Source organism: Parasteatoda tepidariorum, chromosome 8, assembly GCF_043381705.1.
Source record: "Parasteatoda tepidariorum isolate YZ-2023 chromosome 8, CAS_Ptep_4.0, whole genome shotgun sequence".
In the NCBI taxonomy this organism is placed as follows: domain Eukaryota; kingdom Metazoa; phylum Arthropoda; class Arachnida; order Araneae; family Theridiidae; genus Parasteatoda; species Parasteatoda tepidariorum.
Genome location: NC_092211.1, coordinates 35,854,236 through 35,872,957, shown reverse-complemented (window position 1 = coordinate 35,872,957; position 18,722 = coordinate 35,854,236). Strand labels below are relative to the sequence as shown.

Here is an 18,722-nt window from a genome sequence, read left to right as displayed (position 1 = left end):
AAAAGGTCATCAGTACTTTGTTAAAAAAGAAAGAGCAAAAGTGGCATTAAACAAAGTAGACAAGAAAATAGATGTATATTGTTTATATTCGCCACGGATTGGCAAGTTAAAATTCTATCAGCAGGTGGGATGAAACCTTCCGGCGGCCACAGTTGGCCCGCGGGCCGTAGTTTGCATGTCCCTGTTCTAAGACTTAATCTATCAAGTGATATAATAATCTGCATATATTGAATGAAAATATTATTTAATCCTTGAGTTTTTTACCATCCTTATTGCCTTAACTGTGCAGTTTAAATTTTTTGTGAAGCAGAACAATTTAAAAAGTTTTAATTTTTATCAAACTGCACAATTTGATGAATTTTAATTTTCAACCAACTCTAATGTTAAGTAACTTCAATTTCTTTCAAACCACACAATTAAAGTGGGTTTTCTTTTCTTTCTACTCCAGTTTATTGTTAAATTGTTATATTAGTTTCCGTCATGGTAACTTTCCTTCAAATTAATAACAGCCTGTATCAGCATTATTTGTCTGCCTGTGACAATTGAATGAATCATTGAATTAAACAACTGAATGAATAAACAAACAAATCAAACAAGAATATAGTGTAACAATTAATATCATGTGATGCATATCTCGTTGCAAACAAATTAATATGTTGTTACTACAACTGAGTTTTTCTACCGTATTTACTTACGAGTTAATAATAGTCTTTTTATATTTTGTATGATACTCAGAGACAATTGAATGATTGCCTCCGAGTGGCTTCCAGCTCAATACAGCCACAACATCCTGTGATACAGAGACTTGTCTGACATAATTGGCGCGAGAATTGTAACCTTCTCCATCTAACTTCCCCGCTGACTTCAATGCCTTTCAACCATTAAAATATACCATTCCATCAATCCTACATTCGAATGTTCCATTTCCTGTATTAAACCAGGCTATCAGTTTTAATGTCTGTATACCTCTTGTTCTAAATGAGGTGCTTTGTTAGTATTTGTTTCATAGCTAATTCTTATACAAAAGTAGTATTCATATTTAATGTTACATTGCCAAGTATTCCATGACAATATTCTGGGGAGATATTTTTTATTCAATTATTATTAATTTTAACCAGTAAAAACAAAAATTAGTTTTATCACAAATACTTTGCGTGAAAGATTTAATTTTTTCTTTTTCAAATATATGATGAGTTTTCAAATCCGAAATCTATTACATATTTTCATTCTCTTTCAATGTAATTCTTGACATTTTTCATTTTATAGAGAGTTTATGAAACTTTTTCCGGAAGCTAAACATTTTCCTTTAGCTTGAAAGTAATTTTCAAATCAACTTCTGACAGTTTCTTAATTAAGTAATCGGATTTAATCCCTTTTAACATTTAGTTTCCGTTCCCACCCCTAAATTTTTGCTCACAATTGTACTTAGTTTATTAATAAATAATAATTAATTAATTAGTTAATTTAATAATAATTAATTATGTTATTCAATTATTATTAACAAAATAATTTGCTAATAGCTAATAATTCATTTAATAATATAAATAAAAAATAACTGCTAATAAATATTTAAATTATAGTATTAATGAAAATTGTTATAATTCATCAATTTAGTAAAAGCGCATTTGCATTACATGGAACATATTTCATGGTTAGCCCAATGGCAAAGGTACAAACTTCTAACAATTTCTTAATTAAGTAATCGGTTTTAATCTCTTTTAACATTCAGTTTCCGCTCCCACCCCTAAAACTTTGCTCACAATTGTACTTTGTTTATTAATAAATAATAATTAATTAGTTAGTTAATTTAATAATAATTAATTAATTAGTTAATTTAATAATAATTAATTAATTAGTTAATTTAATAATAATTAATTGATTAGTTAATTTAATAATAATTAACTAATTAGTTAATTTAATAATACTTATGTTATTTAATTATAATTAGCAACATAATTTGCTAATAACTAATAATTCATTTAATAATATAAATAAAAAATAGCTGCTAATAAATATTTAAATTATAGTATTAATGAAAATTGTTATAATTAATCAATTTAGTAAAAGCGCATTTGCATTACATGGAACATATTTCATGGTTAGCCCAATGGCAAAGGTACAAACTTCTAACAATTTCTTAATTAAGTAATCGGATTTAATTCCTTTTAACATTTAGTTTCCGCTCCCACCCCTAAAACTTTGCTCACAATTGTACTTTGTTTATTAATAAATAATAATTAATTAATTAGTTAATTTAATAATAATTAATTATGTTATTTAATTATAATTAACAACATAATTTGCTAATAACTAATAATTCATTTAATAATATAAATGAAAAATAGCTGCTAATAAATATTTAAATTATAGTATTTATGAAAATTGTTATAATTAATCAATTTAGTAAAAGCACATTTGCATTACATGGAACATATTTCATGGTTAGCCCAATGGCAAAGGTGCAAACTTCTAACAATTTCTTAATTAAGTAATCGGATTTAATCCCTTTTAACATTTAGTTTCCGCTCCCACCCCTAAAACTTTGCTCACAATTGTACTTAGTTTATTAATAAATAATAATTAATTAATTAACTAATTTAATAATAATTAATTATATTATTTAATTATAATTAACAACATAATTTGCTAATAACTAATAATTCGTTATTTAATAATATAAATAAAAAATAGCTGATGATATATATTTAAATTACAGTATTAATAAAAAAATTTATAATTAATCAATTTAGTAAAAACGCATTTGCATTACATGGAACATATTTTATGGTTAGCCCAATGGCAAAGGTATTTGAATCCATAATCCATCTAGAATTCTAAAAATATATATTAAGGGTGTTCATTACGAACATTCTATATAAACTTTAGAAAGAAAAGCATTCCCGCAACTGCCTGTTGTGAGCAATGGGGCTTATGAAAGTTTAATTTTCCACAATTTCATGATAAACGGCATTATGGTTGCAATGTATTCAGCATTGCTCACACGCCGCCTTTACTTCCTAACGAGCTGGTACCCATCGCTCTGAAGCTGGGTCTGAAGTTCAAAGAGCCACTAGGGATCCAACCCAGTCCATCACGATAAGAATTTCCTGCCTTAACCACTGAACCATCAGTCTACTAGAATTCTATATTATATGTTATAACTCTATATTGTAACTCTGTATTATATGTTAAATCGTAAATCATAAATTTTGCATTAATTTCATTTGCTTTCATTTTTTATGCAGAGTTTTACTTTCTGAATTTAGTTTTTAAAGTTTCATCAGAAAAAAATAATAAGTTATAAATTCGACGTTTTAATTATACCCGATTTATTGTAAACGAATATAGGTGATCTAAATTCCTAACTATTCCATAGTCAGTTATATAAGGAAATAAATCCATAACAGCAATATCCTAACCATTCAGTATCTTTACTATCACTCTATGCAAATATGGTTTGAAATTATGAATCACAGAAAGTTATTTACCTGGCTGTTTGCCGCAAAAGTAAATATTTATGTTCTTAGTTTAATTCGCCTGTGAATATTAACGCAGGTGTTATTATTAACATTTGTCTATAATAGGTACCACATTTCCGTCTATATGTATCGTTGCCAAGTAGACAGAAACCAGCTTCCATTGTCGATAAAATTAATGAACAAATATTAAATCTTTTGATATAACCACAAGCAGAATATGCATGTTATTATACTAATCTCGTTACACAAATCTAGATTCACTTCTTTTTAAGAATAATTTTCATAAATATGGATTTAGCTATATATTTTATCTATCGATGACTAATAAATACAAAATAATAGTTGTAAATATCTCTTTTTTAAAAATCGCCATTTTAGCGATAATTTTTTACTATCAAAAAAATACGCATGAAGGGTTTGGAGCAGGAAATATGATAAGCCACATATTTTCCTAAGTTGATATTTTTACAAGCAATTACCAGTTTTACAACAAATACCATTTTTTTCCTTTTCCTGAGTATTATTACCATGTAGATGCTCTACAAATTTGCTGAATTTCCTCTAGATGGCAGCACAAAGCAAAAAAATACCATATTGCCTAAATACATGAAAATTCTTATGTGTTTCGCTAAAAACATTCTTTTGAATAATTTGAAAATATTGCTTAACTTAATACTGCCCAAATCTTTCTATTATGTATTTTTTTTATTCTGTATAAAGATCTGCATGTGAAAAATTAAAGCTTTTTAGAGTTTTCCTCTTGATTTGGCATATTGCGTTACCGAATTGTCTTTAGTGATGCTAAATTATTTGCAGCCGCATGAATTAATTTTATAAAATCTTTAACTCATGTTTATTTCAGCCTGTAAAATTACTTCTTGCATTAAATATATCAATAAAAGTGTAATTTTAAATCATTTTCAAATGCATAATTTATAAGAAATACATACCCTACCTAAGCATTTAGGACGTTAATGTGTATTTATATTTCATTGACACCAAAAACTTATATTCATTTGTTTATAAATAATAGAGCTCATAATTCCATATTACTACTAGCGCATTATCAAATTCTTTTTCCGAAATTTAAGCGTCTCAACTCTTTAACAACGATGTAAAATTAGCTTCTCTCCTAATCTTTTAAAAAAACAGTCTGTCCACAAAAAAAAAATCCTTTCATTTCTAATTAACTTTTTTCATCATGTTTGTAATCTTAATTAAGTTTTATTTTATTTAATTAGGATTATTAGCTTGAAAGTTCCCGCGCCAAGACTAATGAGTGTGTAAGAACCTAATGGAGATAAATGACTTTTTGTTTAAAAGCTAAAGAATCGAATATTCTCTTGCATGCCAGCTCGAACTATTTTAATGAACAGAAATTGACCTCATTTATTAAAATTATTCATTATCAAAATATTGAACTTATTGGTTTTCGTAAAAAAATAAGACTGGGATAAAATAAAGAAATTATAGTTTTTTTATGATGAAATATTTAATTAAATCAGCCTTTTAAATTAGATTGTAAATCATCGCCAAAGATTTTCATTGCATCAATCATTGCATAAAATATTTTCTTAAATCAACCTTTTATCAGTAAGTTGTAAATCAAAGGCATTAATATTTCAAAGATAAATTCAATATTCAACATTGAGGCTCAGTTTCATCTGTTCTGCAGTCACGTGAAATAAAAAAAAATTTAGTGCAAGACATGCTGTTTTTAAGTATGATGTAAGTTTTTAACTGTTATTTAATTGAGTGATGCTAAATTTTGCCTATATCTTAAGACTAAGCTAATTCTGAAAATTCCACAAAAACTCATTATGAAGAAAAGCAATGATTTGTGAACCATAATAAGCCTCCTATTCGTAATCTCTGCCGTCACATGAAATAACACTATTTTGGGCATAATATACTTTTCTTACAAATGTTCTGAGTTTTTAACAGTTATTCCTGCGTGTTAGGTTTTATTTTTCCTATCTTTTGCCAACGCTCTCTATGCTAATTCTAAAAATTCCACAAAACTTCATTATGGAGAAAAGCCACGGTTTTATAAATCATGAAGTTCTTTTTTGTAGGCTAAGCTGTCACATGAAATAATACTTCTTAGCTCATAATATGCGTTTCTCATAAATGTGGTGAGTTTCTCACAGTTATTCTTGCGTGTTAGGATATACACCGAAGAGCCATTACATTATGACCACCCTCCATCTGTAACAATGGGTTCGCCCAGGTTTTCATGGTTTCTCGCCCAGAAACAATGTTTTCATGGGGCACATTAGGACCCATAATCCTCATAGAACAATCTCTGACGTCTGTAAGCTACTTGAATATAGTTGCAGACCAGGTTCACCCATTCATGGCAACAGTGTTTTCTGCGGGAAATGGTGTTTACCAGCAGGATAATGCACCATGTCATAAGGGTCGAATCGTCATGGATTGGTTCGAGGAACATTCCAGTGACTTTCAAGTTATGTCTTGGCCCCCAAATTAACCTGACCCTAATCCAATAGAGCATTTGTGGTCCTACTTGGAAAACCGAATTCGGGCTGCCACGCTACACCCTCGCAATGTGAGGGAATTGCAGCATCAGTTGGTGAGCGCTTGGTACCAGATACCTCAGACTACCTATCAGCACCTTGTGGAATCAATGCCACGGCGGGTGCTAGCAGTTTTGAGGGCTAAAGGTGGTCCTACGTGTTATTAGCAGGATGGTCATAATGTAATGGCTCTTCGGTGTATCTTCCCTATCTTTTGCTAAGGCCCTCTATGCTAATTCGAAAAACTCCACGATACCTCATCATGAAGAAAAGACACTATTTTGTGAAAAATGAAAGATTTGCGATCTAATTTTTTCATCTTTCAAATGTGATTGTATTTAGCACCAAACACATTAATTGTTGATGTTGATGGTAGCTCAAGTTGAAAAATAAATATCATTAATAATTCTTCGCTTATTTATTGTTTCTCTTTATAAAAAGTTCCATATGCAACGTAAATATGACCTTTGCATTATTTCATTCACAAAGAAGCAGGAAAAGTTTATTTTAAGTAAATATTACTTGGCAAAAGGAATAAAATTATAAGGAAAAATATAGTCATTTGCTACTAACCGTATAATTTTTTATGTATTTTTATAATAATAGCTCGTATATCTCTTACGTCATTATTTTTAAAGATTTCTTTACGTTATTAATGCTATAAAAATTTTACAATGGGATTCCTTTCATTCATAGGTATTTAAATTGACTAATATTAAATCTCAGTAATGGCTTTTAACAATTTTTGTACCTTTTCAAAATAAGGCTTGTATAAAATAGGAAGAATCCATTGTTTTCTACCAGCTATGAGGTTTTCAACCCCAATTGTTTTGTATTTTAAGACATTCTTAAAGCAATTATTTAGTTTTGAAGAAGTTAACTGCCGAAAATTTTAATTTTTGGATATACATCTTTCGATAAATTAATTTCTACTGTGTCATATTTTTTTAAGAAACATTTTTTTGAATATTAATCTAAAACTTTCTAGCATTATAATTCCAAATTTGAAAATAATATTTTTTTAATTACTTAATAGCAAAATCTAATCTACTGATTATCTTATATTTAAAAACTTGCCTTTATTAATCCATTTTAATTGAATTCATTTAACCCTAAACATAGCCAATCAAATATTCTTTTTTAAGTATTTTGAAAACAATTATGTTTTGGTTTCAATTTTTGTATTTCATTTTCTAGTCTTTTTTACTCAATAGATTCAGTTCTAACCACCTTTGTAACACATGAACATGAACTCCAGCCCTTAGAAAAAAATTCTGATAAAATTACTGTTTCGTATAGTAATGAGATTAAAAGAAAAACAAAAAAACTGATTCTGTAAATAAAACCAAAATATACGATATTGAAATCATTCATGTGCTAATTCTTCCGTTCATATGGTTATGGTTTACCGGAAATTCTGGTTCTCAAAATTTTAGCCTTTATTATCACAAATTTTGTTAAAAATATAAAGCTAAAATGTAAATTGAACCGATTCAAAAATTTTCTCTACGAATGAAATCTCTACAGAATGCTCTATATATCATGATAAATTGCCAAATTTTATCAGGTACTATAAAACCATATTTTATTGTTAATTTCCCCAAAATATATCATTACGAAACACTTCGGAAAAAATCACCGAGCTTGTTAGTGTTCCCAAAGAGCCAGAAACACGATAAATTTTACCATATTTTTGTAGTTTTGACCTTACTTTTTTTTCTCTGTGCATTTAAGCAGAGAGTATTTTTTTTTTAAATTTACGTAACGTCTGAACTTTTAATACACTATTACCAAATTCGCGCATAACAAAATTAATTTTCAATTTTGTTATAGTCTAAGATCCTTTATTTTAAATATGGAAACTTTATAATTCTGAGAATATGAGGTGAATTTAGTCATAATACAGGGTTATTCATAATTCCCTCCGGGGTTTTGATGCGTTATAGTAAAAAAACGAAGACAAATATGGCAATAAAGACCATATATATTATTCCGAAATTATTCAAGTTTTAATTTAAGCAGTTGCCGGTAGATGGCAGTAACATGTACCACTGAAGCCAGTTGTAGTAAAGAAAAATGGCGTTTACAGACGGAGGGAATTATGAATAACTTGTGGGAACTTGTATAATAAATTTTTCACGTATCTCACAATTTAGAAACATTAAACTACTAAACTTTATTTACTTACCCATTTTGGTGTACGATAAAAAACTTATCATCATAGTACCAATATTAGGCATCTATAATGGTATAAAAGACCCTCATCATCGTAATATTAAGACAGCAATATCGGTGGTATTTAGTACCACATTTAATAAAACCTCACTGGCATTAATAATAGTTTGACAATTTTTTTAGCCCTTCGAAATAAGTATCGATATTGGAGCCGTTACTACTTATTTTCAAGAATTAAAACTAATTTATTTTGTCAGTAGGTGCAAATTGAAATAAAAAAATAATTTTTGCACAAAGAAAACTTGCTTTATCTAGAAAAGACATTATGAAAACCATAAAAATTGTTAATTATTATTGACGGAAATAGTGGTAGATGTTAATTGGTGTTTTTAATAGGTACTAATGTATATAAGACTGGTACAAAAAAAAACTCTTAGAGGTACTGTGGGAATAGGTTTTTACGGCCTACAGAAAGGGTTTGAAATTGTTGTTTAGGATAATTTTTGACTTCCAGGCATGCCCTTTAGCAAATGCGGAATTTCCGCTGTTTCAGAAAATATTTTTCCTAGAGGTAGCTAAAATATTGTATTATTGTTTAAGTAAATTTGAATGAAAAGAATTTTGGTCATCATCAGAAATAAATTATTTAAACAGTTAGATAAGTAGTCAAATTGACTAATGTTCATATTTATCCGATCCGGTGAACTGTTTAATACAATTTTATTTGTTTCACATTTTCTGTTTCTTTTCACTACTACTAGAAAAAATTTTCCAATCCAACTTCAGATGGAATATATGCCTATCAGGAGTTGACCCCGCGCAATAGAATTATGCTAAATAATACTGAATAAATTAACCTTTATTTGGATGGGATAAACTTCTGAAAACATATTTTATTTAACATAAAGCCACTGCGAAATGCCACAAATATGAAAAAAAATTGGTTTTGTTTTGGCTTAATAAATTGTGTCTGTGTATGTTTTTCAGTTTTATTTATGATTTCGTAGTGTTGATTAATACAGTTTTATTGATCATTTAACTTTTTTTCCTCCTCGTACGAGTCTTGAGTTTTATTCCCCTTTAGAATCACTTATTAAACCAGTAATAAACATCATTTATGAAAACTTTCATCAATTAAACTGTATATAACGGATTTAACAAACATATTGCCACTATTCATAGAAATTTAGAAATATAATTAGTCAGCATGCTATTTTTTTTCTTTCAAAATGCAACTATATCTATTCGTTTATTTCAATTTGATGTTTTCATGAAATTAAACAATTGAAAAAATAGCCTTAACCAGTCTTATTTTTTATTACTTTTTACTTTTTTGTGTTATGTAATTACTACACTAACTCAGGCATTTTCAACTCGATTTTTCCGATAGCAAATTAAGCATAATCACATCGAGTGTAAGTCAAACTGTACAAAAAATATTGCTTAAAATACAAAAAAAAAAATTTAAATTTCAAACCTTTTACAACAAAGTAATTGTCTAGTACTAATTTTAATTTCTTTCAATAAAAATATATGTGTCGTAAAACTTTCCATTTACTAATTTTATACAATATTCATACGCACTCGCATGATTTAGATTACTTGAATAAAACAAGTTTTCACAAACAGCAGCCGTTCTTTCGTTGGTAAAGTTCACAATATTTCCTATTCAGCCAAATACTTTTTAAGCTTATTGCAGCAAGCCCACTTACTTGAAGGCTAATTGGAAAATATATCAATCATTGTTCAATTAATCTGATTTATTTCAGATAGTTTGCATTTAGTGTAAAGTAATTAAAGCTTATTGTAAATTACCTTAGCTGTATCGAAACAAGTTGAAGCTCAGCCAATCTAATTAATACTTCGCACATTTCCTCATTAACTAGAGACACATAGGCTGGTCATAATAAGCCTGAAAGTATCAGGTAGGTTAGAAAATAGTGAAGAATTTTTCAATTAAAATGTCATAGACATTTACAAATAGCAGAATTTTCAATTAGCCAACGACAGATATAATATTCCATCTGAATTATGCTAACAAATAAATTTTGGAATTATAATATACAACCTAACTTAATTATTCGATATTTTGATACCTACATATTTTGGTCTAATGTTTATATTTTAAATTAAATTTATGATCGATTTTAAAGTTTTTTTTTTAAAAAAAAAGTTAAATAAATGTAATACAAATTTACTTTCATTGTAGTCTACGTAAGCCGTAATCAATTAGTCAGCAAGCCATATTTGACCCGCTTATTCTAAACTATTTGTTCTTTAGCCTTCTAAAGACGATACAATCTTCATTGTCTTTTTAATGCCTTGCGAAGGTCAAGTGGGATCAAATTAGGAAATTCATCTATTCTATCCGTTCAGAAAAGAAAAATTGGAATATTTATGTCTATTCTTTTTGACTAGTGACGTCATGAACAGTGTACCTTTCTTGCGTATCAATCTACAAATTCTAAACCAAAAGAATGTTTCAAACGAAATAAATCAGAGCATGCGTTGTTCTCGATGTCCTTGCAAACTCGGTTCGGTTATTTTCTGGACATGAATTGTAACCAAAATAAAAAATTAAAAAAATATTGCGCATGGAGGTGTTGGCAAACGATATATCATAAAGGTAGTTTATTTAACTTTTTTTAAGCCAAAATTCAGGGACATTTATTTTGAATGACGTCATATGACGTCAATGGTGACCCTGAAGGTTCGGAAGAGGATGGGCAAGGTACATCTTCTCATATCGTGCTCAGCGTGAGTAAAAAGATGAAATTACCTTTTCGGTAATTATGCAAACCGTTGCAAATAAAAATTACATAAAACAAAACAATCGAATATAAACAAACGAATGTAGCACGTAGTACTCATTTTTTATAGGTTGTTTCTTTACTGTTGTTTCTAATTGTTACCATTTTTATCATCGCTATTTTTATTATTAATTTTTTTGATAAAAAATATTTTTGTTATTTTTTTGTTTTATGAGATGTATTTTACTTTATTTTTTTTAATAAATGATAAAAAGCTGTCAGTACGTGTGCTTTCGAGGTTTTGGGGGAAGAAGGGGAAGGATAGACTCAAAACGCAATTCTTATCATTACTTTATCGCTGTTGACTCACTCTCTGGAAAAAACTATAGGGACCATATTTCCCAGATTGCGGCTACCCTCGATATTTTAAGGTTCAGAAATCATAATAAAAAAGGTATGTTTATTCAAAGAAAGTACGTTGTGTCTAATTTAGTAGCTTTAAAAACCATCTGCATTAATTAACATGCTTGGGGTCACCCCCTCGAACCAAATTTTGAGTCCTAAAACGTGAACCTGAAACTAACCAGTCACTACGTGGCAAGTCAACGAAAAAAAAGGTAACTTAAAACAACCAGGCATTTTTTCTCATCTTTTTTTTTTAATTGTTTAATGATAAAAGTACAACAATGCCGAAAAACTCTAGAAAACAGAATTTTTATTAAAATATGCAATGGCTTTATTCAAAATTTTAGTCTTTCAGAATACATCAATTATTAACAGAAAGATTCAAGTAGAAAAAGGGTTCTTTAACAATCCACGTAACTTGTAGCATAAATGTTATAACGTATACATTAAATGTATTTCGCCTCCCGAAATATTTTTTAAATAAAATTCTTTAAAGTCAGTATGCCTTACTAAATTTGGTCACATATTTATCTTATTTTTATTGCTGAATTAATTTTTTATAGCAGAATAAACTATTTTTAATGAGATTGTTTTTAAAAAAAAAGTATAATTTAATCCAAGCAGCAACAAAAAAGCAAAAAAAATTATGCAAAAAGTGGCTATTTAATAAAAAGGACCTAGCGACATCGGCCACCGACTTATTAAGAATCAGGAAAAAGTGGCTAGCAAGTTATTCGAGTCTACTGGCCACAGTCTACTAACTAAAAATTAAAATTTTAAGGTCTACTTGAATGCGAAAATCCGATCATTAGATCAAAAGTTATTCAATGTGGTCCTTTTTTTCCCCGTACTGCGAGCCAAATTTGTTGCTAATTGGCTCAGAATTGCGGTTTTGTATAAATTTTGTACATATAAATGTATACGTATAAACATTCTGCTTTACTTATCTAGGTTTTAGAATCATGTACAGAACGTATCTTAGAAAATGTAGTAATACTTACATATAGAAGCAACTTTCAAATGCTGCAAAAATTATGCCTTAAAATAGAACAGAATGGCAAATTTTGTTTTCTCCTACTATTGTATGTCAAGCATAGCGAAAACATCGCACATATTTTGAATTTTCAAAAGTCTTTTTTTCCAAGATCCTACTCTTCGCGTTTAAAATTAAATAAAAAAAAATGAATATAAAAACAGATTCTCACATCTATTTTAGATTTTCAAGGAGAAAATGAAAAAATATTTTATTTATCAATAAAAAAGTTTTTAAAAGTCAATCGCAAAAATTCTAATAACAATTTAAAGAGAGAAAATTTTTATCATCATTTTTTTTTTCCCTGAAATTTTTTAAACACTTTGATATATGAGAATTATAAAAAATTCCAATATACTATGCAAAAACTTAGGCAAAAAAATTAAAAAAATGACCTTTTAAAGTAAGTTTTAGAAGACCCCTTTAGAATATATATTTGAAAATGATGTAAAAAAATTTTTTTGAAGAAAAAACTGAATTTAGCAATAAAAAAAAGAAGAAAAAATAAAAACAGATATTGTTGGAAAGAATTAAGTTGAATAAAAAAATTTCAAACAAGAGAATTAAATATTTTAATTCTTTTACTTTAAATCTTAAATGCACAAAATATTAGTTTTTATGCAAATTAGTTTAATTTCCTAAATGTAAATTAGTTCTTATTTCCTTTAAGCAAATTAGATTTTATTTCCGTTTTAAAAATAAATAGACTACATACTTTTACATTTAATTGTTTTTGAAGTATTTAGTGGCGCCATCTATTAATTTTACATGAAAATGTAAATTAGAATAATGATTGAAGTGGATTACTTAAATTTTACAAAAATTTACTGCCAAATAATTTAAGCAGTTTTTCTTTCTTACATAATACAGAATAAAAATGCATTATCGGTGCTTTGATAAGGATAAGTACAAACATTTTATTTAAAAAAGTTGTATCTCTGTTCTTTTTAAACCTTTCTGTATGTCATGGTGCTGCCATCTACAAAGAGAAAGAAATAATAACAATTATCATGTAGAATGTTAAGAATCGAAAAATAAATTTATAATTACCATTTATATACAAAAATTTATGTACTAAATGTTACAATTTTAACAGATTAAAAATAAAAAAGATTCTATAAACACATTTATCAGTAAAGTCTATTTTTCCATAAAGTGTATATTTTATTATTCTTCAGAGTCTGTGGGTTGCTGAATTGGAATTTTTCATTATTTTAACGTTCCCACATTTAATTTATAATTTCGTAAGGATCTTATTTTATTTTCTTCTGATTGAAACAGTGAGAAAAATGTACTTTTTATCGTCGATATAGTATCTGTAAAAAAATGTTTTTGAATTCTTAGTAAGGGAACTTGAAACCTTACTGAGACCTTTGCTTAAATTTTGATAATCATATACTTTATAAATAAAACAAAAAATAAATTAATTAGCTGACCTTTCGGTCCCCTTTGTTTTATACTACTAGCGTCCCCTTTGTTTTAAACTACTCTATTACAATTTTTTTCATAATTAATGATTTTTTTTTCACTTTAAAAAAATTATATCATTTTTAATTTTTAATTCCAAAATTTGTTTAGAAACTAGTTACGAATAAAAAATACACGTTATAAGAAGTTATTCAATTTATATAAAATTTTCTTTTGTTATAGTTTAGTTATTTAAAGATAGCTAGATAATAGCTTGATAATAACATTTTCGATGATATTGAAATGTATATGCTGAAAAATATAATTTAATAAACATTTTTAAAAAACTGTTTTTTTTAATACATAAATATAAAAAATATTTATTTTTAAAAAATTTGGCAAATTTGATAATGATGTATTTCTTTTTACTCATTTAGATAATCTAATTGTATCTTATTTAAAACGATTTTAAGGCTGTGATAGCAAAAACGTATTTACTGATATTACTTATTCCCTATGAATTTCGATTAAAATGTCTCTTTAGAATAACAGTAGTTTGTTTTGAAACAAATTCTTTAAAACTATTTACAAAGTTTTGAATCAGTGTTACTAGACAGCGTTAAAACAGTTTCTGAATAAAAGTAATTTTTTGTTAACTGAATTCTGGGAAACTTTTAGAACAAATAAAGTTTATTTAGAAAGTTTTGCATTAGCGTTAATAGATGGCGCTAAAACAGTTTCTGATTAAAAGTAATCTTATGTTAGATGAATTTTAGAAATACTTAAACAAATACATTTTATTAGGCTTAAATTTATCAGTAAGAAATGAGAATTTTTATTAAAAATATTTCAAACGATAATATGGAAAATGTCCATATATTTGCGAGATAATACTTTGCATTTTAAATGAAATAAAAAAAATTTTAAATATTTTATTAAAATTATAAATAAATTAAATTTCTGAAACTAAAATTCAACATGTACGTGCTAGTTTAATTTTAGGTTTAAAATATTTTAAAGATTTAAAATAGGTTTAAAATATTTAAAAGATTTTATTTTAAACCAAAATTGCAATTTTAGGTTTAAAATATTAGTAGGCACATTAAATAAATTATTTATAATTTCCGATTAACAAACTTAAACATTTCACAATATAAGTGCTGCATAATTAATCCCTAAAGTTTTGCACAACTTTAAATAACAATATATGTATTAATTTTTATTTATACTTTGTTTTTAATTTTTAAAATAGTGTAAATTAAAAAATAAAATATTATAATAATAATAATTAATTAAAAATAATGAATAATAATTATAAAATATAAAATAATTATAATTATAAAATATAAAAATAAAATAAAATATAACATAAATTAATTACAGTAGAGTCCCGATAATCCGAGCCCCGGTTATCCGAGTTTCCGCTTTAACTGAGCTATCAAATATTTTAAGGATTTTTTTGTTCTAGTTTATTTTTTATTTTTAAAAATACCGCCGCAAAATAAATCTGAATTTTATCTTCCAAACACTCGGGAAAACAAAATATAACATCCCATGAAATGATCGTTAATATCGTCAATAATGAAAATGAACCTAGCGAAGATGATGAAGACAGTGACGATGAAAATCAACATATAAAAATCTCTCACACAGATGAACTTAAAGCTGTCGACTTTTTTTAAGTAAAAACTCTTTAATTCTCGCAAAGTATACTTTTTAAGTTTTGTCAAGTAAGCTTTTTAATAATAATAGGAATTATATGTGGTATACTCGTATAAATTTTATTTTTCTTAAATGTATTACATTTATACTAACTCTTTTTTTATACTCTTCGTTTTAACCGAGTTTTTCAGCTATCCGAGTTAGTCGTGGTCCACATTAACTCGGATAATCGAGACTCTACTGTAATAATAAAATATAAAATATAAAGAATTTTTTTTTTTTTTAATTTTTTTTTTCGTTATTGTTACTTTATTTCACCACCTAAGAAAATTTTAGGGGACACTTTTTCAACAATTCATAATTTATCTGTTTTTTTATGGTCAATGACATTTTTTTCCAAAAAAGCTACAGACTAAAAGAAAAAGAAACTTACAGCAAAAATATTTATGTATGTTTAATACGTTTAAAGGCAAATGCCAAAATTAAATATATTTTTATAGTAATGGGATTTACCTTTAAACATATAAGTCATTCCAATGTAAAAATTCGTATATTTAACATTCAATTTCTCAGGAACTAATCAACCGATTTCACTCAAATTTTGGACTTAGCCATTTAAATTTACATACTTTAAAATGATCCAAGACATAGTATGCCTTACAATTCAAATTCTTTAAATAAAATAATAATAAAGAAATATTTACTGAAATTTATTTTTAACATGTAATTTATCTTTGGATAAACGAATTTTATATTCTGTCAAAATATTTTCAATTCGCTTAAGAAATTCTCGAGATATGGCGAAATACGCAAAAAGTAAAATTAACATTAAGGGGTCCAAACTTTGGATCGCTCTACTGATCAAACTATGGGGACCATATTTCCCAGATTTCTACTATCCCCTATACCAGTGGTCGGCAAAGTGCGGCTCCAGAGCCGCATGTGGCTCTTTGGCTCCTTAAGTGCGGCTCTGGCACAAATATCCACGGAAGGCGCAATAATATTTTAATTTTAAAAAAAACTTGGTAAGAAAACAGCAGAGCAACTTCAGCATTTGTCAAAAATCCTCTTAATGCTACGATAACCGAGTTGAAATTTTCTCTTTTTGAAATTGACATTGGTAGCTTTAAATACAATTGCTGGATTTAAAAAACAAGGAGATATGGCGCTCTAAATTCGAAAGTCTGTGTGTTGAATTGAAAATACTGGAGAAGAAAAAATTTGATCTTAGTTCACAACACAAGTGGTCTGCTTTAAATGAGAAGGAAGACATGATCATTTGCAACGCTTGGAATAGTATTCGTGACTCTTACGATCAGCTGAAAAAGCTAGCGTTTGCTGTTCTTTCCCTTTTCGGTTCTACATATATATGAAAACAATCTTTTTCAAGCATGAACATTATCAAGAGTAAGCTGGAGAAGTCGTCTTATTGATGAGAACTTGGAATCATGCCTAAAATTAAAAACAACATCATACAAACCTGACTTATTCAAACTTTCCAAGGAGATGCAAGCACATTGTTCGCATTAATAAATATTTATCAAGTATGAAATTTAGTTTTAGTGTACTACTAATTTATTGTAATAAAAGTTTACTAAACAAGCAGATTTGGCTCCCAATTTTTTTTAAAACTGTTGTAATGTTCATATTTGGCTCTTTGGCTAATAAGTTTGCCGACCACTGCCCTATACTATGGGAGTTAGATATTCGAATCTGTTGGGGGGAAAAAAGTCATGTTTATTCAGCGAAAGTACGTTTTTGTGGGTGTGTTTGATTACGTAACTTAATATATCATCTGCACTGATTAATTATCATATTTGGCGTCACTCCCTCGAACCATTAAGATTGAGTCCCAGAATGTGAAAATCCAATAATAAATCAAAAAGTATTCAGGGTGGTCCGTTTTAATTTGGTGCACTGTACACAAAGCTATATTCATACATTGCAAAATAGCATAGCTGATGAGCTGGGAGTACTAATTAAATTGGGAACCTTGTAATGCCAGTATTCAATGCATTTGAAAAAAGTTATGTAAATATATAATTAGACATTATCAAATATTTATTGAATTCTTGTCAAAATTGAAGTTAAGTATACACATTAAGGGCCGACTGATCTCTATTTTTGGCCGCTAATTTTCTTAGAAAAGGAAAAAACAAAAGCGCTATCGAAATCTACCCAATCGCTGCTAAGGAAGAAAGGGCTGAAAAATAGGAAAAGCTCCTTGTTGAGACGGGGGGAAATGGACACAGCTCAAAATGCGTATTAGAAAAATGGACATAATTACGAATATGTACGTAGCATTTGATTCCGTTTTTCAAACTTATATTATGAGTCTTGGTTCTTCCTTAATGAATAAACAAATGAATCCAAATAAATTCATAAAGTGATATCAACCATATGCTTAAATCAGTTGGTAATTTTTTGGCTTCTTCTTCGCTTCAATAGTCACATGAATCTTCCGATGTGCATACTTTTTTTATTTCGTTTTCGACAAATATTCGAAATCGATATTATATACGTATTTATATCGACAGAAGTGAATTACAGAACAGTGTGTTTATTACATACCATAAACATCAATTAATCAAAAACAGACCTTGCTTTCTATGCAGAATTGACAAGTTTTTGACGGTTTAAACATGAACAAAACCTTCACGTAAAAAGCTTCCAAAAACCTCAAAAACTGTTCTTATGTAATGGTATTAGCATTTTGAGTAGCAAACACCCATCCTTGTTCAAGAACTTAGCCCCGCTTCCAGTAGTCTATCTTTTAACTGCCTGGTAAGAATGTTAACTAATATTGACCCCGGTCAGATGACGTGGACAGAGTATGAGCTCATATTATTCTCTACAAATAGCACGACCATCTAGAGGAATTTGATGACAGACAAGACAGATTTAACTTGCACCTTGCGATGCGTACACACTTTCATACTATATGGTAACTGGAGATTTACCGGAAGTTCTACTTGTATAATTTTATAGGCTATTGAAATTGGAGAGAGGATTTATTGGGAACTAAAACTTTTTGTTGTTTGAGAGCATATATGGCAACGTTACTTTTAAAAAGTAACGAGTAAAAGTACAAGTATTTTTAAAAAAAGTAACGAGCAAAAGGTAAAAAGTTCTTATTTTAAAAAGTAACGAGTAAAAAGTACAAGTAAAAGTACATGTACTCAACAAAATAAGTAACGATTTAAAAGTACATTTCTAGGAAATCGAAAATTCAAAGTAACCTAAAATTTTATTGAATAATATTCTTATGTTCTTT

General features: G+C 27.8%; 1 protein-coding gene and 1 long non-coding RNA gene across 4 annotated transcripts in view; one reads left to right on the top strand and one right to left on the bottom strand.

Annotated features, from left to right (window-relative positions):
• The window catches only part of LOC107455989 (regulator of G-protein signaling 3), a 174,545-nt gene that overhangs the window by 66,426 nt on the left and 89,397 nt on the right, over positions 1 to 18,722 (top strand). The window lies entirely within an intron of this gene.
• The window catches only part of LOC139426322 (uncharacterized), a 53,627-nt gene continuing 48,091 nt past the window's right edge, over positions 13,187 to 18,722 (bottom strand). The window contains exon 2 of the long non-coding RNA XR_011637564.1: positions 13,187 to 13,358. This is a non-coding gene — a long non-coding RNA (uncharacterized lncRNA). The remainder of the gene's footprint in view (positions 13,359 to 18,722) is intronic.